At 49.2% G+C, this 21667-nt stretch overlaps 1 protein-coding gene across 1 annotated transcript in view; it reads right to left on the bottom strand.

Moving 5' to 3' along the window:
- LOC134908879 (L-threonine 3-dehydrogenase, mitochondrial-like) overlaps positions 1-6209 on the bottom strand; it is a 35317-nt gene extending 29108 nt beyond the window's left edge. Inside the window, exon 1 of the mRNA XM_063915091.1 lies at positions 6062-6209. The gene's annotated coding sequence lies outside the window, so the exon portion shown is untranslated. The remainder of the gene's footprint in view (positions 1-6061) is intronic.
- Positions 6210-21667: the final 15458 nt, after the last annotated feature.

The following is a 21667-nucleotide window of genomic DNA, read 5'->3' as shown; positions in this document are numbered from 1 at the left end:
TACTCCAGCACTGCACATCCAGGCTGTCGCTATAGCTGGTCGTAGTATAACACCTGTATGTGTGTATATACTTTTTTGGATATTTTCCATCCTCCTATCTGCTGGATCTTTAAGTGCGGCCGTCTCAGGAGAGGGTAACGCCACTTGTTTAGATAAGCGTGTGAGCGCCTTGTCCACCCTAGGAGGTGTTTCCCAGCGCGCCCTAACCTCTGGCGGGAAAGGGTATAAAGCCAATAACTTCTTTGAAATTAGCATCTTTTTATCGGGGGCAACCCACGCTTCATCACACACCTCATTTAGTTCTTCTGATTCAGGAAAAACTATAGGTAGTTTTTTCACACCCCACATAATACCCTGTTTAGTGGTACCTGTAGTATCAGCTAAATGTAACGCCTCCTTCATTGCCAAAATCATATAACGTGTGGCCCTACTGGAAAATACGGTTGATTCGTCACCGTCGCCACTGGAATCAGTGCCTGTGTCTGGGTCTGTGTCGACCGACTGAGGCAAAGGGCGTTTTACAGCCCCTGACGGTGTTTGAGGCGCCTGGACAGGCACTAATTGATTGTCCGGCCGTCTCATGTCGTCAAACGACTGCTTTAGCGTGTTGACACTATCCCGTAATTCCATAAATAAAGGCATCCATTCTGGTGTCGACCCCCTAGGAGGTGACATCCCCATATTTGGCAATTGCTCCGCCTCCACACCAATATCGTCCTCATACATGTCGACACACACGTACCGACACACAGCAGACACACAGGGAATGCTCTTAACGAAGACAGGACCCCACTAGCCCTTTGGGGAGACAGAGGGAGAGTTTGCCAGCACACACCAAAGCGCTATATATATGACAGGGATAGCCTTATAATAAGTGCTCCCTGTATAGCTGCTTTTATAATATAATTTTTGCCACTATTTTGCCCCCCCTCTCTTGTTTTACCCTGTTTCTGTAGTGCAGTGCAGGGGAGAGACCTGGGAGCCGTCCTGACCAGCGGAGCTGTGTAAGGAAAATGGCGCTGTGTGCTGAGGAGATAGGCCCCGCCCCTTTTTCGGCGGGCTCGTCTCCCGCTCTTTAGTGGATTCTGGCAGGGGTTAAATATCTCCATATAGCCCCCGGAGGCTATATGTGAGGTATTTTTTAGCCAAATAGGTTTTCATTTGCCTCCCAGGGCGCTCCCCTCCCAGCGCCCTGCACCCTCAGTGACTGCCGTGTGAAGTGTGCTGAGAGGAAAATGGCGCACAGCTGCAGTGCTGTGCGCTACCTTTAGAAGACTGAGGAGTCTTCTGCCGCCGATTCTGGACCTCTTCTTGTTTCAGCATCTGCAAGGGGGCCGGCGGCGAGGCTCCGGTGACCATCCAGGCTGTACCTGTGATCGTCCCTCTGGAGCTGATGTCCAGTAGCCAAGAAGCCAATCCATCCTGCACGCAGGTGAGTTCACTTCTTCTCCCCTAAGTCCCTCGTTGCAGTGATCCTGTTGCCAGCAGGACTCACTGTAAAATAAAAAACCTAAGCTAAACTTTTCTAAGCAGCTCTTTAGGAGAGCCACCTAGATTGCACCCTTCTCGGCCGGGCACAAAAATCTAACTGAGGCTTGGAGGAGGGTCATAGGGGGAGGAGCCAGTGCACACCACCTGATCGGAAAGCTTTACTTTTTGTGCCCTGTCTCCTGCGGAGCCGCTATTCCCCATGGTCCTTTCAGGAACCCCAGCATCCACTAGGACGATAGAGAAAAACCAGTGATATGTGCAAGGTGATAAAAGCACCAGCCAATCAGCTCCAATATGTAAATTAGCAGTTAGGATCTGATTGGCTGGTGCCTTTATCACCTTGCACATATCACTGGTTTATCACTTCCTTATGCCTTCTCCAGGTTAATACATATATATATATATATATATATATATATATATATATATATATATATATATATATATATATATATATATATATATATATATATATATATATATATACACACACACACACACACACATATATATACATACACACACACACACACACACACACACACACACACACACACACGTACATAGTAGACACACCCTTTCTGATATGCAAATTTTTACCCAGTCAGATATTGGTGGTGCATACATGGCCACCCACACACACCTGTGTCCCTAATATCGTTTTCTCTTGGGAAAACCATTCAGCCACCGACGTGTCGACACACATGTACTAAGTACCATCAGGAGCCGGCGGTGCAGACAGGGTCACTACCACAGCTGTTTGTGGGAGGAACACAGCCTCAGACATGTCGACACACGTGTACCAAAACCCACCGACACACCGGGCATGTAGGGGACAGACCCACAGTAAAGTCTGTCAGAGAGACACAGAGGATGATTGCCAGGCCACACCCCAGCGCCTAATCACCGGTTCTGAAACACTAAGGAATGCCCCAGACCTGCAGCGCATTTATAAATATAATATATATATATATATATATATATATATATATATATATATATATATATATATATATATATATATATATATATCTCCAATATTTCTGTGCCCCTCCCCCCCCGTTTTGCACCCTGATATTCATTCAGAAGTGTGAGGAAGTACCAGCGTGTCTGCATAGAAAATGGCGCTGAGCTGTGTGAGCCGAGAGGACTAAGCCCCGCTCCCTCAATGGCGCGCTTCAGTCCCGCTTTTTTTTTTAACGAAATCTTTATACTGGCGGGGGTTAGGACAGTGCCTAAGCACCTATGTCCCCTCTTGCCAGTGTTATGCTGCCCAGGGCGCCCCCCGTGCCCTGCACCCTGTAGTGCTGTTGTGTGTGGGAGCATGGCGCACAGCGTGCGATCGCTGTGCGGTACCTCATAAGCCGTCACTGAAGTCTTCTTTTCTTCTTCTACTCACCTGTCTTCTGATTTCTGGCTCTGCAAGGGGGGTGATGGCCGGCTCTGGGAATGAGCCACTAGGCGTACCTAGTGATCAAACCCTCAGGAGCTAATGGTGTCCTGTAGCCAAAGAAGCAGAGCCTTGAAAGTCACAGAAGTAGGTCTGACTTCTCTCCCCTAAGTCCCATGAAGAAGGGAGACTGTTGCCAGCAGTTCTCCCTGAAAATGAAAAACCTAACAAAGTCTTTTCAGAGAAACTCAGTAGAGCTCCTCTAAGTGCAGCCAGTCTGCCTGGGCACAATTCTAAACTGGATTCTGGAGGAGGGGCATAGAGAGAGGAGCCAGTTCACACCCATTCAAAGTCTTAAAGTGCCCATGTTTCCTGCGGATCCCGTCTATACCCCATGGTTCTTGATGTGACCCCAGCATCCTCTAGGACGTATGAGAAAATAGGATAAATACATATATGGTGCAATTCCCAACCTTGCGTTGTACAATTATAGTACAAGATATAAGCAGACAGCCTAATTCTCATGTATCAATACCAGCTCCCATTACCAAATTATAGTGGTATCAGTGCAAATCATAGAGAACCAGTTAATAAATCCATAAAAACAAGCGTTAGTTCCCAGGAGTTTAACTCATTTTGCTGGAGCCCGTGGAAACTATACTGACATCCCAGGAACTCCTTCTGTGGCAATGAGACAGCGACACCTGGTTGTCACTTATTAAGAAGAAACATTATAGAACATTTTGGAAACTTTACAAAAAAAACTAAACATTGCTCCCTATGGCAGAGATGTATCAAACACCTCCATTTATATATATTTCCATCTACTCCCGCCCCCGACCATAGCTGTGTGACTTCTTTCTGCCAAGTATAAACACTAAGTAAATATTTGGCAAAAAAGTCCAAACATAAAAGGAGCAAACGTGGGGGGAAGGGGGAGCGAGTGCGTGATGGGGTGCATGATTATATGAATTACATCATCAGGCCCCACCCACCAGTTGGCCCCCTCATCCAGACCTTGAGTGTTGGTGATGTGCTGGCAGTAGCCCCCAATCCAGACCTTGAGTGTTGGTGATGGGCTGACAGTAGGCCCCCCCACCCATCCAGACCTTGAGTGTTGGTGATGGGCTGGCAGTTGCCCCCATCCAGACCTTGAAGTTGTTGGTGATGGGCTGGCAGTTGTCCCCCATACAGACCTTGAAGTTGTTGGTGATGGGCTGGCAGTTGTCCCCCATCTAGGCCTTGCGTGTTGGTGATAGGCTGGCAGTAGGTCCCCATCCAGACCTTGAGTTATTGGTGATGGGCTGGCAGTTGCGATCTCCCCCACCCCCACTTCCCGGGCAAGATGTCAATACGGTGTGTAGGGCCATTCGGTCTTCGCCACTATACCTTTCACCCTCCTTTTAATAAATAAATCGGACCCTTTTCCCCACCAATACGTCTCCGTGTCTTTATTGTGTATGTGTTTTTTCCTCTATTCACCTGCTGTAGAAACATAGGCTGACATCAGCAAATGTTCAAAAAGTGGAACTCTGGGGTGCAGCTGGTGCCCTTCCCGTCTATGGCCAGTGCCTTACAGTGAGGTGGTTGGCAAGCAGGGCCACCAACAGCAGTCCAGATTACAGGACTATGGCCCTCATTCCGAGTCGTTCGCTCGGTATATTTCATCGCATCGCAGTAAAATTCCGCTTAGTACGCATGCGCAATATTCGCACTGCGACTGCGCCAAGTAATTTAACAATGAAGATAGTATTTTTACTCACGGCTTTTTCTTCGCTCCGGCGATCGTAATGTGATTGACAGGAAATGGGTGTTACTGGGCGGAAACACGGCGTTTCAGGGGCGTGTGGTTAAAAACGCTACCGTTTCCGGAAAAAACGCAGGAGTGGCCGGAGAAACGGAGGAGTGTCTGGGCGAACGCTGGGTGTGTTTATGACGTCAAACCAGGAACGACAAGCACTGAACTGATCGCAGATGCCGAGTAAGTCTGAAGCTACTCTGAAACTGCTAAGTAGTTAGTAATCGCAATATTGCGAATACATCGGTCGCAATTTTAAGAAGCTAAGATTCACTCCCAGTAGGCGGCGGCTTAGCGTGTGTAACTCTGCTAAAATCGCCTTGCGAGCGATCAACTCGGAATGAGGGCCTATAAGAGGGGCACCGTCAGCTGAGAGATTTTACTTGGCCAGCACTGTCTGTATGTGGCCACATCGCCTGGAACGGTGACTGGTTGCAGTGGTTGTCACACTTCTCAAAGTGTTCCTCTGGCAATGCAATCCCAATGTTTCTTATGGTCGCTCTGTACATCTAGGAGGTGGAGGTTACATTAACCAATCACCTTCCTGAAGCCTCCAGCTCACAGTACGGTTTTATCCAGTAACACATGGGAGGTGCTGGATAAGATTGCAGCCATTGTAAGCCAGCCAGATAAGACCGACTCGTACCTGCTGGGAGCCTATGTACACACAAATCATATGAGGCTCTGCCCCAAATAGAACATTCCTCTGTAATGAGGTTACACGGAAAAGATACTGCTCCAGAGCAAGTCAGTGACAGATTAATGTGGCACCTGTACTGTATGGTAAAGAGAAATATATATATATATATATATATATATATATATATATATATATATATATATATCTCAATTGTGTTTAGCCACCTCCATGATAGTGAAAAATATATACAAATTGCCCAATGCACCATGAGGATTCAGATAGAATATTTTTACTATATAGATTTTCTCCAACCAGTTATATAAAATTAAAATAAAACTTGTATGATGATAATTTTATTTATATTGCACTTCTCTCCAGAAGGACTCAGGGTGTTTAAATTATAGCGGGAGACATATATATTTATTTATTTTTTAAATCTGAGACTCCAAAGATTACAGTGATCTTGTTATAAGTCTCCATAATAATGAATTCCCAGCAGAACATACAATAGTATCACATTCAGGTAGGCAGCCTGGGATCTAGGAGGAGAATACAGCCAGAACCACTATTGGGGAGGACTATCCCCTCCCTGCACCAATGTCGGTTCCCAATAAGACAGCATAATAGCCATACACAGTCATGTCATCATTATCCCGGGATATAGCATGTAGCACAAGGCATGCACTTACACTATGCCTCCTCCTCACACATGTATTGCTGCAGGTACATGGAGCCCTCTTACCTCTGTGCCGCTGCTGAATGATCCCCCGGTGGAATAACCCCCCTATAGAACCCCCAGCTAAGAGATATATAGCGGCTCCCCTCCACGTGGGGGGGGGGCTCAGCCCAGCCGCACTCGGAGCCCTGATTGGCTGCCGCTCAGAGCTGTGTTACAATGTATCTATAGCAGATCGCTGCGGTGACGTACTGGGGGAGGGGCGTGGCTTCTGCTGGGGGAGCGTTGGAGGTGTGTATGTCTGAGCCAATGAGAGACGGCGCTGCCTGGTGTGACTCAGATGCGTGCTAATAATTCTGTGCTCGCTCAGCGGCCGCAGCTCCCGTGTGCTGCTTGCGTGTTTTATTACTGTGTGTCCCTGTGGTATGTGTGTATTACTGTGTGTGTCCCTGTGGTGTGTGTGTATTACTGTGTGTGTCCCTGTGGTGTGTGTAAGGGGTGTCATTCCGAGTTGTTCGCGCACTACCAGTTTTTAGCAGCCGTGCAAAACGCTATGCCGCCGCCCACTGGGAGTGTATTTTAGCTTAGCAGAAGTGCGAACGAAAGGATCGCAGAGCGGCTACAAAGTTTTTTTGTGCAGTTTCTGAGCAGCTCAAAACCTACTCAGCGCTTGCGATGACTTCAGACTGTTTAGTTCCGGATTTGACGTCACGAACACGCCCTGCGTTCACCCAGCCACGCCTGCGTTTTTCCTGGCACGCCTGCATTTTTTCGAACACTCCCTGAAAACGGTCAGTTGACACCCAGAAACGCCCACTTCCTGTCAAATCACTCTGCGGCCAGCAGTGCGACTGAAAAGCTTCGCTAAACCTTGTGTGAAACTACAACGTTCGATGTAATAGTACGACACGCGTGCGCATTGCGCCGCATACGTATGCGCAGAAGTGCCTTTTTTTTGCCTGGAATTCAGATGACAAATAGGGCTATATTAGGATAGGGGAGCGGACAGTGACACAATGACAGTAACAATCACCGGCTACCCCGCGTACTGATCGACTCCTCCCCAGGGCACGCCTTCTCCTTTCTGTTGAAGGCACCATCACGCTACGCCTCGGGAGGTCACAGGACTCTGAGCTGGCCAGGCAGTGTAGCAGAAGCATCTAGAAGACGTTATCAGTAAGTGTGGGCTGGAGACAGAACATTTGGGCTGGAGCAGGGCTGTCTCACCCGCAACATAGGCCCTGGGCAAAGCAATGTGGCCCCAACACACCCATTCATGGGAGAAAAAATTAAAACGGTCAATAAAATTAAACCTTTAGATTTATAGGTACTTTCAACTAAATACATTTTTAAACATAAAAAACATGACGTAAACCGAGGGTTGATCAAAAGAAACCTTTGAACATTATGTGGTAAATTTAGGGTGGTCTTCTGTATGCCGAATGTCGGGATCCCGGTCAACGGTCCACGACCCCCCTGGAGGGAGAATAAAATAGTGTGGCGCGCGTAGCGAGCCACCGTGCCCGTAGCGTGGCGAGTGCAGCGAGCCCGCAAGGGGCTCCTTTGCGCTCGCCACGCTGTCGGCATGCCGGCGGTCGGGCTCCCGGCGCCGGTATGCTGGTCGCCGGGAGCCCGAGCGCCGGCATACCATACTACACCCGTAAATTTACTAAGATCAATATGCAACGGTCATAATGATTCTCCAATGATCTGTGATTGCACGTCCAGTCTGAAGTGACAGAAGGGGGGTGGGAGCTGGAGAGATGCAAAGAGGGCTGGAGCTGGAGAGACAGAAGGGAGGATGGAGCTGGAAAGACGTCAGGAGAGCTGGAGAGACAGAAGAGGGGTTCGAGCTGGTGAGGTGCCAGGAGAGCTGGAGAGACAGAAGGGGGGATTCAAGAGAGCTGGAGAGACAGAAGGGAGGATGGAGCTGGAAAGACGTCAGGAGAGCTGGAGAGACAGAAGCAGGGCCGTCTTTTCATATGGGCTCAATGGGCACTTGCCCAAGGGCCCCAAGAGTATGAGGGCCCTAGACTGATAGCTGAGGGTCCCCTCTTTCCAGGGGTACCAGAAAGCAGTGGTCCCCATCCAAGCCTGTTACTTGCTTTTCACAGCAAGATATCTTCGGTTCTTTCTGACTTAGAGTTTTTCTGACAGTATACTCCAAAAGCTGGGACTCTCCCCTTTTGGTGGACACTGGCAGTTTTTCTCTACTGTGCCCAGAATCACAGATATCAGCCTCCAAGCAGCTGGTCCCTGCTCCAGCTCCACACACCTAGTATGCAGATTTATAATTTCATTGCTGGATTGCTCTGGCTACTGAACTCTGATCCACAAGTCCCCGGTACATCCTGATAGATGTAACTCTCTAGATTTTTATCGCATTCAAAGCTAAGAAATGTATTTCAAGGAAATGGAGATCTATGCAGTCAAGCAAGCTGTCCTCCCACCAGAAAATGATGACTATCCATCCCTCCCATACGTATTAAACACCCCCAAACACCCTGGAAGTCATGTACCAGGGCTCCTTCATTCAGCCCAATGCCCCCTTCTACAGTTTAGCATTCTCCGTCCCACCCCATCTGTGCAGTAAAGGAGTAATTAGCAGAAATTACTGCTCCAGGTCCTCCTACATGCTGAGCGGAAGATAGAACACCCCCTGCCCCCACGGGACATCAAAGCTGCGCAGATAGCACCCTCACCTCTACTGCTAGAGGATGGGTAGAGGGCCCAGTGTATCGCTGTGCCCAGGGGCCTACACTGCTGTTAAGACGGTCCTGGACAGAAGTGGGGTTCGAGCTAGTGAGGTGCCAGGAGAGCTGGAGAGACTGAAAGAGGGCTGGAGTTGGAGAGGCTTCATGAGGGCTGGAGAGACAGAAGGACTGAAGTTAGAGAGACAGATGGGGGCTGGAGATGGAGAGACAGAAGGAAGACTGTAGCTAGGGAGACACCAGGAGGGCTGGAGCTGGAGAGACAGAAAAAGGGCTGAAGCTAGAGACAGATGTGGTCTAGAGCTGAAAAGACAGAAGGAAGGCTGTAGGTAGAGAGACAGATTTTGGCTGGAGCTGGGGAGGCAGAATGGAGGCTTCAGATGGAGAGACAGAAGGCGAGCTGAAGCTAGAGAGACAAATGGGGTCTGCAGCTGGAGAGACAAAGTGAAGGCTGTGTCTTTGAGAGACAGATTGGGGCTGGAACTGGGGAGGCGCCAGTAGGGCTGGAGCTGGAGAGACACCAGGAGGGATGGCGCTGGAGAGATGGAAGATGGGCTGGAGCTGGAGAAGTGCCATGAGGGCTGGAGATGTAGAGACAGAAGAAAGACTGAAGCTAGAGAGACAGATGGGGGAGGGGGGGCTGGAGCTAGAGAGTCAGATTCGGGCTGGAGCTGGTGAGACACAAGGGGTGCTGGTGAGACAGAAGATGGTCTGGAGCTGGAGAGATGCAGGGGGGCTTTCATGTATATAAAGGGGCATGAGGGCTCTAGGTTGACATGTAAGGGTATTAGGGGGCTCTGAGACATATTTGAAGTGGTATATGAAGGGGCATGAAGTGCACGTAGATTGGGTGAGAAAATAGCTTTAAATCTGATTATAAGTCTCCCGCTAGTCATGCCCCCATCTAGGAATTTAAAAATGACAAAGTGGTAACCGTGCTATAGAGTGTAAGCTTGTGAGCAGGGCCCTCCAACCTCTGTCTGTCTGTCTGTTATTACCGTTTTGTTCTGTCACTGTTGTTCCAATTGTACTGCGCAACGGAATATGCTGCTCTATATAATAAACTGCTAATAAATACATAACTTCTACCCAGGGCGTTTTATAAAAGGAGGGGACCCGCATGCAGCCTCCTTTGCATGCCCCCTCCTCTCTGGTAGCTAGTATACTACTGCCGGGAACGTAGCGCCTCATTTCACCACGTCTGCGTGAGCCCCAGGAGTCCACTGAGAACTTTATTGTGTTTGCAGCTTACGTATATTAACTTATAAGTCCCTGATGTGGCCCCAGAAGTTTAGCAGCAGGTCCTCACTCGCACGTTACGTCTGCTGTATAACATCACCTAAAGCAGCATTTCTAGGAAATACAAACCTGACACGGAGCCCTGCTCAGCATACCGGCTTTTCTGGTTTGTGCTGGTCTATGTGTCTGCAATTAATCACGCAATGACAATTTTATAAAGATTTACACTGAGGTGAGGACAACACAGCAAATCGGTGTCGTTTCCAGGAACTGTACTGCACTCAGCCTGCTCGCACCGCGCACGATTCATTGCTGAACGCACACCCGGGGGCGGCTGTGATTTCTTGCGGATTCTCAAGTGTAAAAATACGCAAATGAGAGTTTGAGCATTCCCATTGTGCAACACCCACTTTGTGTATCTTAGCAATGCTCAACTGCGCTGGTGGATCCGATGTCTCCACCATCGGTCGCAACATCGACTACTCAAGCAGCGCATCTGGCGCAGAGTCTCCTTTGTAACTGTCTCCAAATATGGCCACTGCGGCTGCGGTACTGCATACGAGACCGCAGCCGCATTCTGAAACCCGCCCATGACGCCGCTTGTTTTTTTGCGAAGACTTTAGGTCACCCCCCAGTATACACCCCTGAACCGCCCATCTGAAGGGACAAGGAATGTGTGCGTAGTTAGGATTTACCAGACCTTTCGCACCTGCGCACAAACATCGGTGCTGCGTTCACCCTGAATCAGGCCCATAGTACCGATAGAAGGGCTGGTCCAGAGGTGCACGCTGCTGCGGCTGCAAACCTTTAACGTGTTCGGACATACTCACATCTGCAAATTTATGCTAATGCTATTGTCAGCCCCTCTCCTGGTGTACAAGAGTGCGTCCGACTGTGCTAGGACTGAGATTCCCACGTTCTGCGTCCTTAGACTCAACAATCTCCCCTGGTGCCACTTTTGGCGTCCTTAGACTTGACAATCCCCCTTGGTGCCTCTTTCTGCATCCTTAGACTCGACAATCCCCCTTGGTGCCTCTTTCGGCGTCCTTTGATTCGACAATCCCCCTTGGTGCCACTTTTGGCGTCCTTAGACTCGACAATCTCACTTGGTGCCTCTTTCTGCATCCTTAGACTCGACAATCCCCCTTGGTGCCTCTTTCTGTGTCCTTAGACTCAACAATCCCCCTTGGTACCTCTTTCTGCGTCTTTAGACTCGACAATCCCCCTTGGTGCCTCTCTCTGCATCGTTAGACTCGACAATCCCCCTTGGTGCGTCCTTAGACTTGACAATCCCCCTAGGTGCCTCTTTCTGAATCCTTAGACTCGACAATCCCCCTTGGTGCCTCTTTCGGCGTCCTTAGACTAGACAATCCCCCTTGGTGCCTCTTTCTGTGTCCTTAGACTCGACAATCCCCCTTGGTGCCTCTTTCGGCATCCTTAGACTCGACAATCCCCCTTGGTGCGTCTTTAGACTCGACAATCCCCCTTGGTGCCTCTTTCTGTATCTTTAGACTCGACAATCCCCCTTAGTGCCTCTTTCTGCATCCTTAGACTCAACAATCCTCCTTGGTGCCTCTTTCTGCGTCCTTAGACTCGACAATCCCCCTTGGTGCCTCTTTCTGCATCCTTAGACTAGACAATACCCCTTGGTGCCTCTTTCTGCTTCCTTAGACTCGACAATCCCCCTTGGTGCCACATTTTGCGTCCTTAGACCCGACAATCCCCCTTGGTGCCTCTATCGGCGTCCTTAGACTTGACAATCCCCCTTGGTGCCTCTTTCTGCGTCCTTAGACTCAAGAATCCCCCTTGGTGCCTCTTTCTGCGTCCTTAGACTCTACAATCCCCCTTGGTGCCTCTTTCTGCATCCTTAGACTCGACAATCCCCTTGGTGCCTCTTTCAGCACCCTTAGACTCGACAATCCCCCTTGGTGCCTGTTTCTGTATCTTTAGACTCGACAATCCCCATTGGTGCCACATTCTGCGTCCTTAGACCCGACAATCCCCCTTGGTGCCTCTTTCTGCGTCCTTAGACCCGACAATCCCCCTTGGTGCCTCTTTCTGCGTCCTTAGACCCGACAATCCCCCTTGGTGCCTCTTTCTGCGTCCTTAGACTCTACAATCCCCCCCTGGTGCCTCTTTCGGCATCCTTAGACTCGACAATCCCACTTGGTGCCTCTTTCGGCATCCTTAGACTCGACAATCCCCCTTGGTGCCTCTTTCGGCATCCTTAGACTCGACAATCCCCATTGGTGCGTCTTTCGGCGTCTTTAGACTCGATAATCCCCCTTGGTGCCTCTTTCTGTATCTTTAGACTCGACAATCCCCCTTGGTGCCTCTTTCTGCGTCCTTAGACTCGAGAATCCCCCTTGGTGCCTCTTTTTGCGTCCTTAGACTCGGCAGTCCCCCTTGGTGCCTCTTTCTGCATCTTTAGACTCGACAATCCCCTTTGTTGCCTCTTTCTGCATCTTTAGACTCGACAATCCCCTTTGTTGCCTCTTTCTGCATCCTTAGACTCGACAATCCCCCTTGGTGCCTCTTTCGGCATCCTTAGACTCGACAATCCCCATTGGTGCGTCTTTCGGCGTCTTTAGACTCGACAATCCCCCTTGGTGCCTCTTTCTGTATCTTTAGACTCGACAATCCCCCTTGGTGCCTCTTTCTGCATCCTTAGACTCGACAATCCCCCTTGGTGCCTCTTTCTGTATCTTTAGACTCGACAATCCCCCTTGGTGCCTCTTTCTGCATCCTTAGACTCGAGAATCCCCCTTGGTGCCTCTTTCTGCGTCCTTAGACTCGACAATCCCCCTTGGTGCCTCTTTCTGTATCTTTAGACTCGACAATCCCCCTTGGTACCTCTTTCTGCATCCTTAGACTCGAGAATCCCCCTTGGTGCCTCTTTCTGCGTCCTTAGACTCGACAATCCCCCTTGGTGCCTCTTTCGGCATCCTTAGACTCGACAATCCCCCTTGGTGCCTCTTTCTGTATCTTTAGACTCGACAATCCCCCTTGGTACCTCTTTCTGCATCCTTAGACTCGAGAATCCCCCTTGGTGCCTCTTTCTGCGTCCTTAGACTCGGCAATCCCCCTTGGTGCCTCTTTCGGCATCCTTAGACTCGGCAGTCCCCCTTGGTGCCTCTTTCTGTATCTTTAGACTCGACAATCCCCCTTGGTGCCTCTTTCTGCATCCTTAGACTCGAGAATCCCCCTTGGTGCCTCTTTCTGCGTCCTTAGACTCGACAATCCCCCTTGGTGCCTCTTTCTGTATCTTTAGACTCGACAATCCCCCTTGGTACCTCTTTCTGCATCCTTAGACTCGAGAATCCCCCTTGGTGCCTCTTTCTGCGTCCTTAGACTCGACAATCCCCCTTGGTGCCTCTTTCGGCATCCTTAGACTCGGCAGTCCCCCTTGGTGCCTCTTTCTGCATCTTTAGACTCGACAATCCCCTTTGTTGCCTCTTTCTGCATCTTTAGACTCGACAATCCCCCTTGGTGCCTCTTTCGGCATCTTTAGACTCGACAATCCCCCTTGGTGCCTCTTTCTGCATCCTTAGACTCGACAATCCCCCTTGGTGCCTCTTTCTGCATCCTGGTGTATTCTGTGCCGCAGATCAGCCGCTGGTGCTTTCTGTGGTTACTAGCATGATTTCCACTGACTCTGGCAGAGTCACATGATCCAGAGTCACATGATCCAGGTAATTACTTCCTAGTTCTGTGCATGCTGCTTCTGCCGGCAGCAACCAATCAGCCTCCTTCTGGGGGGATATAAGCAGACTTCCCAGAGTCCTCATTGCCTTGAACAACTTGTCAGTTCTCCTGCAAGTTCTCCAGCATCGCTCTCAAGGCTCCAGGCTTGCTCCAGAGATCCGTTTACCAGTGTGCTGCTGTACCTGCCTTTCCTGGTTACTTACCTGCCGTCAGAGACTTCCACTATCTCCATCTCAGTGTGTTTCCAGTCTGCGGTACTCAGTCCAGGATTCCCGTCACAGGCTCCGGATATCCTCAGCTACCCAAGCACTCCAGAGTTCACCATCTCCGATATACTTACCTTTTTCACGTCACCATCGGACTCACCATCGATGGTTAAGCACTTCAGTATAATCCGGTATTAAGCATCCCTGTATACCCGAGTGTCTCACAGCCTCCACAGAGGAACCTGAGCAGAGGGCCACGACCTGCCCGTCAGGCGCAGTGAAGACCATATCCCCTGGCGGGGGTCACTGGCGAAAACCCCTGGCGAGTTAGACTCCGCGCCTCTGCTTCAGGTCTCGCCAATACTCTGTGCTCACTGTGTAAACTTCCGGAGTGCTCCAGCATATGACTTGTCCATAACTCAAGCCACCTAACTTCTGCCTCCCTGCGCCCTCCACTGGCTCACCCAGGTCATTACCGGGAACACAATCAGACCAGCCCGTGACAGATTGTTCAAGGCCGATGGACTCGGCACATGACCACAGTGTGGGCCCAGCGGCTCTTCAGAAAATTATTTCACGACTAGAGACAGAGGAAGCCACACAGCAGCAAGTCACTACCTACCTACAGGAAGTGTCCACTCACTTGGATGTCCTCCAGCAGTCACTCAGGTCACCCGCCCCTGTTGTGTCCACTCCACCAGCTGCTCATTCTTCTGTGTCTGTCTCTCGCTTACAGCGTCCTGCTCCTAATAAATATGATGGCAACCCCAAGCTCTGTAGAGGATTTCTCAATCAGTGTGACATCCAATTTGAACTACAACCACAGAATTTCCCTTCTGCTAGGACCAAGATAGCTTACATTGTCTCCCTGCTAACTGGTTCAGCTTTAAGCTGGGTATCACCGCTGTGGGAGAGGTCTGACCCTTTACTCACTGATTACATGAAATTTGTTTCCGCATTCAGACGCATATTCGACGAGCCAGGTCGAGTAGCATCCGCCTCTACAGAGATACTCCGTATTAAACAAGGCTCTCGTCCCATGGGACAATTTGTAGTTCAATTCCAGACCTTGGCTTCCGAATTAAAGTGGAACAATGAAGCACTAACTGCTGCTTTCTGGTTAGGAGTTTCGGAGTGCATTAAAGACAAGTTGGCTACCCGTGATCTTCCAGTTCAGTTAGAAGATTTAATCTCCCTGTGTGTTAAAATAGACCTACGTCTCAGAGAGAGAGGTCTAGAGCGGCAGGGAAAAGTTTTCTCCAGAGTTTCTTCCCCGCCTCTGCATCGTCCAGTGTCTGCTAGCACAGAAGAACCTAAGCAAGCAGGTAGATCTAGGCTCTCACCGGAAGAACGATCCAGGAGGCAAAAAGAGAAATTGTGTTTGTATTGTGCCACTTCTGGTCACTTTATCGGATTCTGTCCTGAGCGTCCGGGAAAATACCACGCCCTAACCTTCAATGGGGGAGTCTGGCTAGGCCGTTTAATAAAGTCTCCTCCTTCTCCTGACTTAGTACTTCCAGTTACCCTTGTGACTCCAGCAGGTTCCTATCACATCTCTGCCCTGGCGGACTCTGGTGCAGCAGGGAACTTCATTACCTCAGACCTTGTCAAAAAATGTAATATTTCTTTCATTGTCTCAGCACCTCTACCTGACTGCAGTCGATGGTAGTAAAATTCTTGGCAGTGAAGTCACACATCAGACAGCTTCTGTTACCATCCAAGTGGGGGTTCTTCATCAGGAACGCATTGAGTTTCTCATCATTCCTAAATCTTCTTACGACATTGTGCTAGGTTTGCCGTGGTTACGACTCCACAATTCTCGCATCAATTGGGCCTCACTTCAGATTGAGGAATGGAGTGATTATTGGCAGAAGCATTGCGTAAGTGAAGTAACTCCTATCCGGTCCACTGAGATTAAGCCCTTGCCCGGCCTACCCACAGCATATGAAGAATTTTGTGATGTATTCAGTGAACAGGCTGCTGATGTGTTACCTCCTCATCATAAATGGGATTGCCCCATGGACCTTCTTCCCGGAAAGTCCCCTATTAAAGGGGCGCACATACCCACTCTCGGAACCCAAGACTAAAGCAATGTCTGATTACATTCAGGAAAATCTGCAAAAAGGTTTCATCCGCCCTTCCTCCTCTCCCGCCGAAGCGGGTTTCTTCTTTGTAAAAAAGAAAGATGGAGGCCTGCATCCCTGCATTGATTATAGAGGCTTAAACAACATAACAGTCAAAAACAGTTATCCTCTTCCTCTCATAACGGAGCTGTTCGATCGTGTCAAGGGAGCAAAGGTCTTCACCAAACTGGACCTCAGAGGAGCATATCATTTAATCAGAATCCGTGAGGGCGATGAATGGAAAACAACTTTCAACACCAGAGATGGGCATTACGAGTACCTTGTAATGCCCTTCGGATTAAGTAATGCCCCTGCAGTTTTTCAAGTTTGTGAATGATATATTCAGAGATGTATTATACAAGTTCCTCGTAGTATATATCGACATCCTGATATTTTCCCAAGATCTCCAAACCCATCGCAGTCAGGTGAAAGAAGTCCTGTCCCGTTTACGTGCAAATAAATTGTATGGTAAACTCTCCAAGTGTACCTTTGAAGTACCCTCTATACCTTTCTTGGGGTACATTATCTCTGGCTCAAAATTACAGCTGGACCCCGAAAAACTTGAGGCCATCAACGGTTGGTCCCAACCAACTTCACTAAAGGCTGTCCAGCGCTTCATTGGCTTTGCCAATTATTATAGAAAATTTATCAGGGGATTCTCCACGCTCATCTTTCCAATTACAGCCCTGACCAAAAAAGGAGCAAATCCCACAGCCTGGTCTGAAGAAGCCTTGTCCTCGTTCCATCTGCTAAAACAAGCCTTCATCTCGGCTCCTATTCTCCAGCAACCAGACCCTGATAAGCCCTTTTCCCTTGAGGTCAATGCCTCTAATGTGGGTATTGGCGCAGTGCTATCCCGGACTGCGGAAGATGGGCAGCAACATCCATAAGTTTTTTTCCTCACGAAAATTCCTTCCTGCAGAGAAAAACAACTCCATTGGCAATCAAGAGTTGTTAGCGATCAAGTTGGCATTGGAAGAGTGGAGGTACTTGTTAGAAGGTGCCAAATTCACCATAACCATTTTTACAGACCTCAAGAACTTGCTCTACCTCCAAGCGGCCCAGTGCCTGAATCCTCGCCAAGCCCGCTGGTCACTACTCTTCTCACGTTTTGATTTCAAGATCTTGTATCGTCCAGGCTCCCAGAATGTAAAGGCAGACGCGTTATCATGGTCCATGGAGGAAGATGTTCAGCCTCATGACCAGCGACCCATCATCAGTCCCACTGCCTTTGCCACCACTCACGTGTCTCCTGTGCCACCTCCAGGGAAGATATATGTGTCGCCTGAACTTCAGCCGAAGTTACTATCTTGGGCTCATGCCTCACCCTTTTCTGGACATCCTGGGGTTCTCAAGACACTTGAACTTGTTTGTCGCTCTTACTGGTGGCCCAAAATGAGGAAAGACGTCCAAGATTTTGTGGCCTCTTGATCCACATGTGCCCAACATAAAGTACATCACCAAGCTCCTGCAGGTGCTCTCCTCCCATTGCCCATTCCTACGCGTCCATGGACACACTTATTTATGGACTTCATCTCAGAGCTCCCAAAGTCCAAGAGTGTAATACCATCTGGGTAGTTGTGGATCGATTCTCAAAGATGGCACACTTTATACCACTCACCGGTCTACCTTCGGCTAGCAAGCTCGCCCAAATATTCATGCAGCTTAATTTTTCAAGATTCATGGACTTCCTACAGAAATTGTCTCCGACCGCGGTGTACAATTCGTAGCCCACTTCTGGAAATCCCTTTGTTCTGCCTTACAAGTGAAGTTAAATTTCTCTACAGCAAACCACCCCGAGTCCAATGGGCAAACGGAGAGGGTCAACCTGGGTTAATGCCTCTGATGTTCATGCTCCTCGTCTGATCTCAGCCTTCCACAGGGACAATCCTTCCAAGCCTCGTGGGTGTTTAGTGCCCACCCTAAAGGGGGGGGGGGGGGGGTACTGTCAGGTACCACAGTTCACGCACTGCTCGCACACGCCACTTACCGGCACGCTGATGTATTCTGTGCCGCAGATCAGCCGCTGGTGCTTTCTGTGGTTACTAGCATGATTTCCACTGACCCTGGCAGAGTCACATGATCCAGAGTCACATGATCCAGGTATCCAGATAATTACTTCCTGGTTCTGTGCATGCTGCTGCTGCTGCTGCCGGCAGCCACGAATCAGCCTCCTTCTGGGGGGATATAAGCAGACTTCCCAGAGTCCTCATTGCCTTGAACAACTTGTCAGTTCTCCTGCAAGTTCTCCAGCGTCGCTCTCAAGGTTCCAGGCTTGCTCCAGAGATCCGTTTACCTGTGTCCTGCTGTACCTGCCTTTCCTGGTTACTTACCTGCCGCCAGAGACTTCCACTATCTCCATCTCAGTGTGTTTTTCCAGTCTGCGGTGCTCAGTCCAGGATTCCCCTCACAGGCTTCGGATATCCTCAGCTACCCAAGCACTCCAGAGTTCACCATCTCCGATATACTTACCTTTTCACGTCACCATTGGACTCACCATCGATGGTTAAGCACTTCAGCATAATCCGGTATTATGCATCCCTGTATACCCGAGTATCTCACAGCCTCCACAGAGGAACCTGAGCAGAGGGCCGCGACCTGCCCGTCAGGCGCAGCGAAGACCATATCCCCTGGCGAGTTAGACTCCGCGCCTCTGCTTCAGGTCTCGCCAATTCTCTGTGCTCACTGTGTAAACTTCCAGAGTGCTCCAGCATATGACTTGTCCATATCTCAACTGAAGCCACCTAACTTCTGCCTCCCTGCGCCCTCCACTGGCTCACCCAGGTCATTACCGGGAATACAATCAGACCAGCCCGTGACAGTGCCTCTTTCTGCGTCCTTAGACTTGACAATCCCCCTTGGTGCCTCTTTCTGCGTCCTTAGACTTGACAATCCCCCTTGGTGCCTCTTTCTGCGTCCATAGACTCGACAATCCCCCTTGGTGCCTCTTTCTGCCTCTTTAGACTCGACAATCCCCCTTGGTGCCTCTCCCTGCATCCTTAGACTAGACAATCCCCCTTGGTGCCTCTTTCTGCGTCCATAGACTCAACAATCCCCCTTGGTGCCTCTTTCTGCGTCCATAGACTCGACAATCCCCCTTGGTGCCTCTTTCTGCATCCTTAGACTCAACAATCCCCCTTGATGCCTCTTTCTGCATCCTTAGACTCGACAATCCCCCTTGGTGCCTTTTTCTGCGTCCATAGACTCGACAATCCCCCTTGGTGCCTCTTTCTGCATCCTTAGACTCAACAATCCCCCTTGATGCCTCTCCCTGCATCCTTAGACTTAACAATCCCCTTGGTGCCTCTTTCTGCGTCCATAGACTCGACAATCCCCCTTAGTGCCTCTTTCTGCGTCCATAGACTCGACAATCCCCATTGGTGCCTCTTCCTGCATCCTTAGACTCAACAATCCCCCTTGATGCCTCTTTCTGCATCCTTAGACTCGACAATCCCCCTTGGTGCCTCTTTCTGCGTCCATAGACTCGACAATCCCCCTTGGTGCCTCTTTCGACTTGACAATACCACTTGGTGCCTTTCTGCATCCTTAGACTCGACAATCCTTTTTGGTGCCTCTTTCTGCCTCTTAGAATGTAACAATCCCCCTTTGTGCATCCTTAGACTCAACAATCCCCCTTGATGCCTCTTTCTGCATCCTTAGACTCGACAATCCCCTTGGTGCCTCTTTCTGCGTCCATAGACTCGACAATCCCCCTTAGTGCCTCTTTCTGCGTCCATAGACTCGACAATCCCCATTGGTGCCTCTTTCTGCATCCTTAGACTCAACAATCCCCCTTGATGCCTCTTTCTGCATCCTTAGACTCGACAATCCCCCTTGGTGCCTCTTTCTGCATCCATAGACTCGACAATCCCCCTTGGTGCCTCTTTCGACTTGACAATACCACTTGGTGCCTTTCTGCATCCTTAGACTCGACAATCCTTTTTGGTGCCTCTTTCTGCCTCTTAGAATGTAACAATCCCCCTTTGTGCATCCTTAGGCTCAACAATCCCCCTTGATGCCTCTTTCTGCATCCTTAGACTCGACAATCCCCCTTGGTGCCTCTTTCTGCGTCCTACTTGACAATCCCCTCGGTGCCTCTTTCTGCGTCCTTAGACTCGACAATTCCCCTTGGTGCCTCTTTCTGCGTCCATAGACTCGACAATCCAACTTGGTACCTCTTTAGACTCGACAGTAGGCCATGGTGCCTCTTTAGACTCGACAATCCCCCTTGGTGCATCTTTCTGCTTCTTTAGACTCGACAATCCCCCTTGGTGCCACTTTCTGCGTCTTTAGACTCGACAATCCCCCTTGGTGCCTCTTTCTGCGTCCATAGACTCGACAATCCCCCTTGGTGCCTCTTTCGACTTGACAATACCACTTGGTGCCTTTCTGCATCCTTAGACTCGACAATCCTTTTTGGTGCCTCTTTCTGCCTCTTAGGATGTAACAATCCCCCTTTGTGCTTCGAGCGCCCCATCTTAATTAGCACCTGCCCCATTGCTAGGTGCAGATTCCCCATCAGAGTGCGACCTCCAATGTAAGCAATTAAGAAAAAAAAATTCCCTGGAAAAATTGTTGCTTGTCTTTTTCTATTTTTTTTAATTACCTAATAAAGTTTAGAAAGTATTTTTGATAAAATATTACAATATTTTCTAAAAAAAAAAAAATTATGTATATAGGGGTTGTTTTGCACCCCCCCCCCAACCCCCCTGCGTCTATAGGCCCCCATTATAAAATAAATCCCCCCCTCCCCCCCATTGGCAAAAGACTGGCCTCAAATCTTAATAGTGATAGCCCACACAGCCCCATTAGTAGCAAAAAATAAATAAATGTTTTATAACACCCCTGCTGCTGCGTTCCCCTCCCTTCACTGTGCCTCTCCGGAACATGCGCTCAGGAATGCTTGCCGCACGGCATTCTGGGGTGCAATTCCGGCTGTGATGGCGGTCTGAGACCGCCGCATCACTGCTGGGTCCGTGGCACAGAAGTGGCTGCGGACAGCCGGGTGCTGGGGATGCTGGAAGACAGCTGGTCGCATGTGATAGGTAATGGACTCCTGGCTTTGGTCACAACACATGAGACCGTGCCAGTTAAGTGCCTGAGTTACATAGTTAGTGAGGTTGAAAAGAGGCAAAATGCCCATTGGGTTCAACCTGTATTCTGTGTTACGCTGCTCATATTATAATCCACCTGCTGAAGTAATGGTTTACTACCAATTGACAACTAGGATTCTTACCACTCCCAGATTAATGTCACTATGTTAAATGCTATAACCCTGGATACTTTTTCCAGTCAGAAATTTGTCCAATCCGTTTTTAAATGCATTTACAGAGTCCGCCATTATTACCTTCTCCGGCAGGGAGTTACAAATCTTTATTGCCCTTACTGTGAAGAACCCTTTCCTACGTTGTGTACAGAATTTTTTCTCCTCTACCCTCAGTGAGTGCCCACGTGTCCTATACAGAGTTATTTTGATAAACAAATCCTCTGCTAACTCTTTGTAATGACCCTTTACATATCTGAAGATATTAATAATGTCTCCTCTTAGACGCCTCTTTTCTAGTGTATACATATTTAACCTAGTAAGCCTTTACTCCAGTGCCTCTAACCCTTTTATCAGTTTAGTAGCGCGCCTTTGAACTCTTTCTAGTTCCCCGATATTTTTTTTTATAATATGGTGCCCAAAAT

The sequence above is a fragment of the Pseudophryne corroboree genome, chromosome 4, assembly GCF_028390025.1.
Source record: "Pseudophryne corroboree isolate aPseCor3 chromosome 4, aPseCor3.hap2, whole genome shotgun sequence".
NCBI lineage: Eukaryota > Metazoa > Chordata > Amphibia > Anura > Myobatrachidae > Pseudophryne > Pseudophryne corroboree.
The sequence above is the reverse complement of the archived record's forward strand: the minus strand, read 5'-3'. Positions and strand labels throughout refer to the sequence as shown.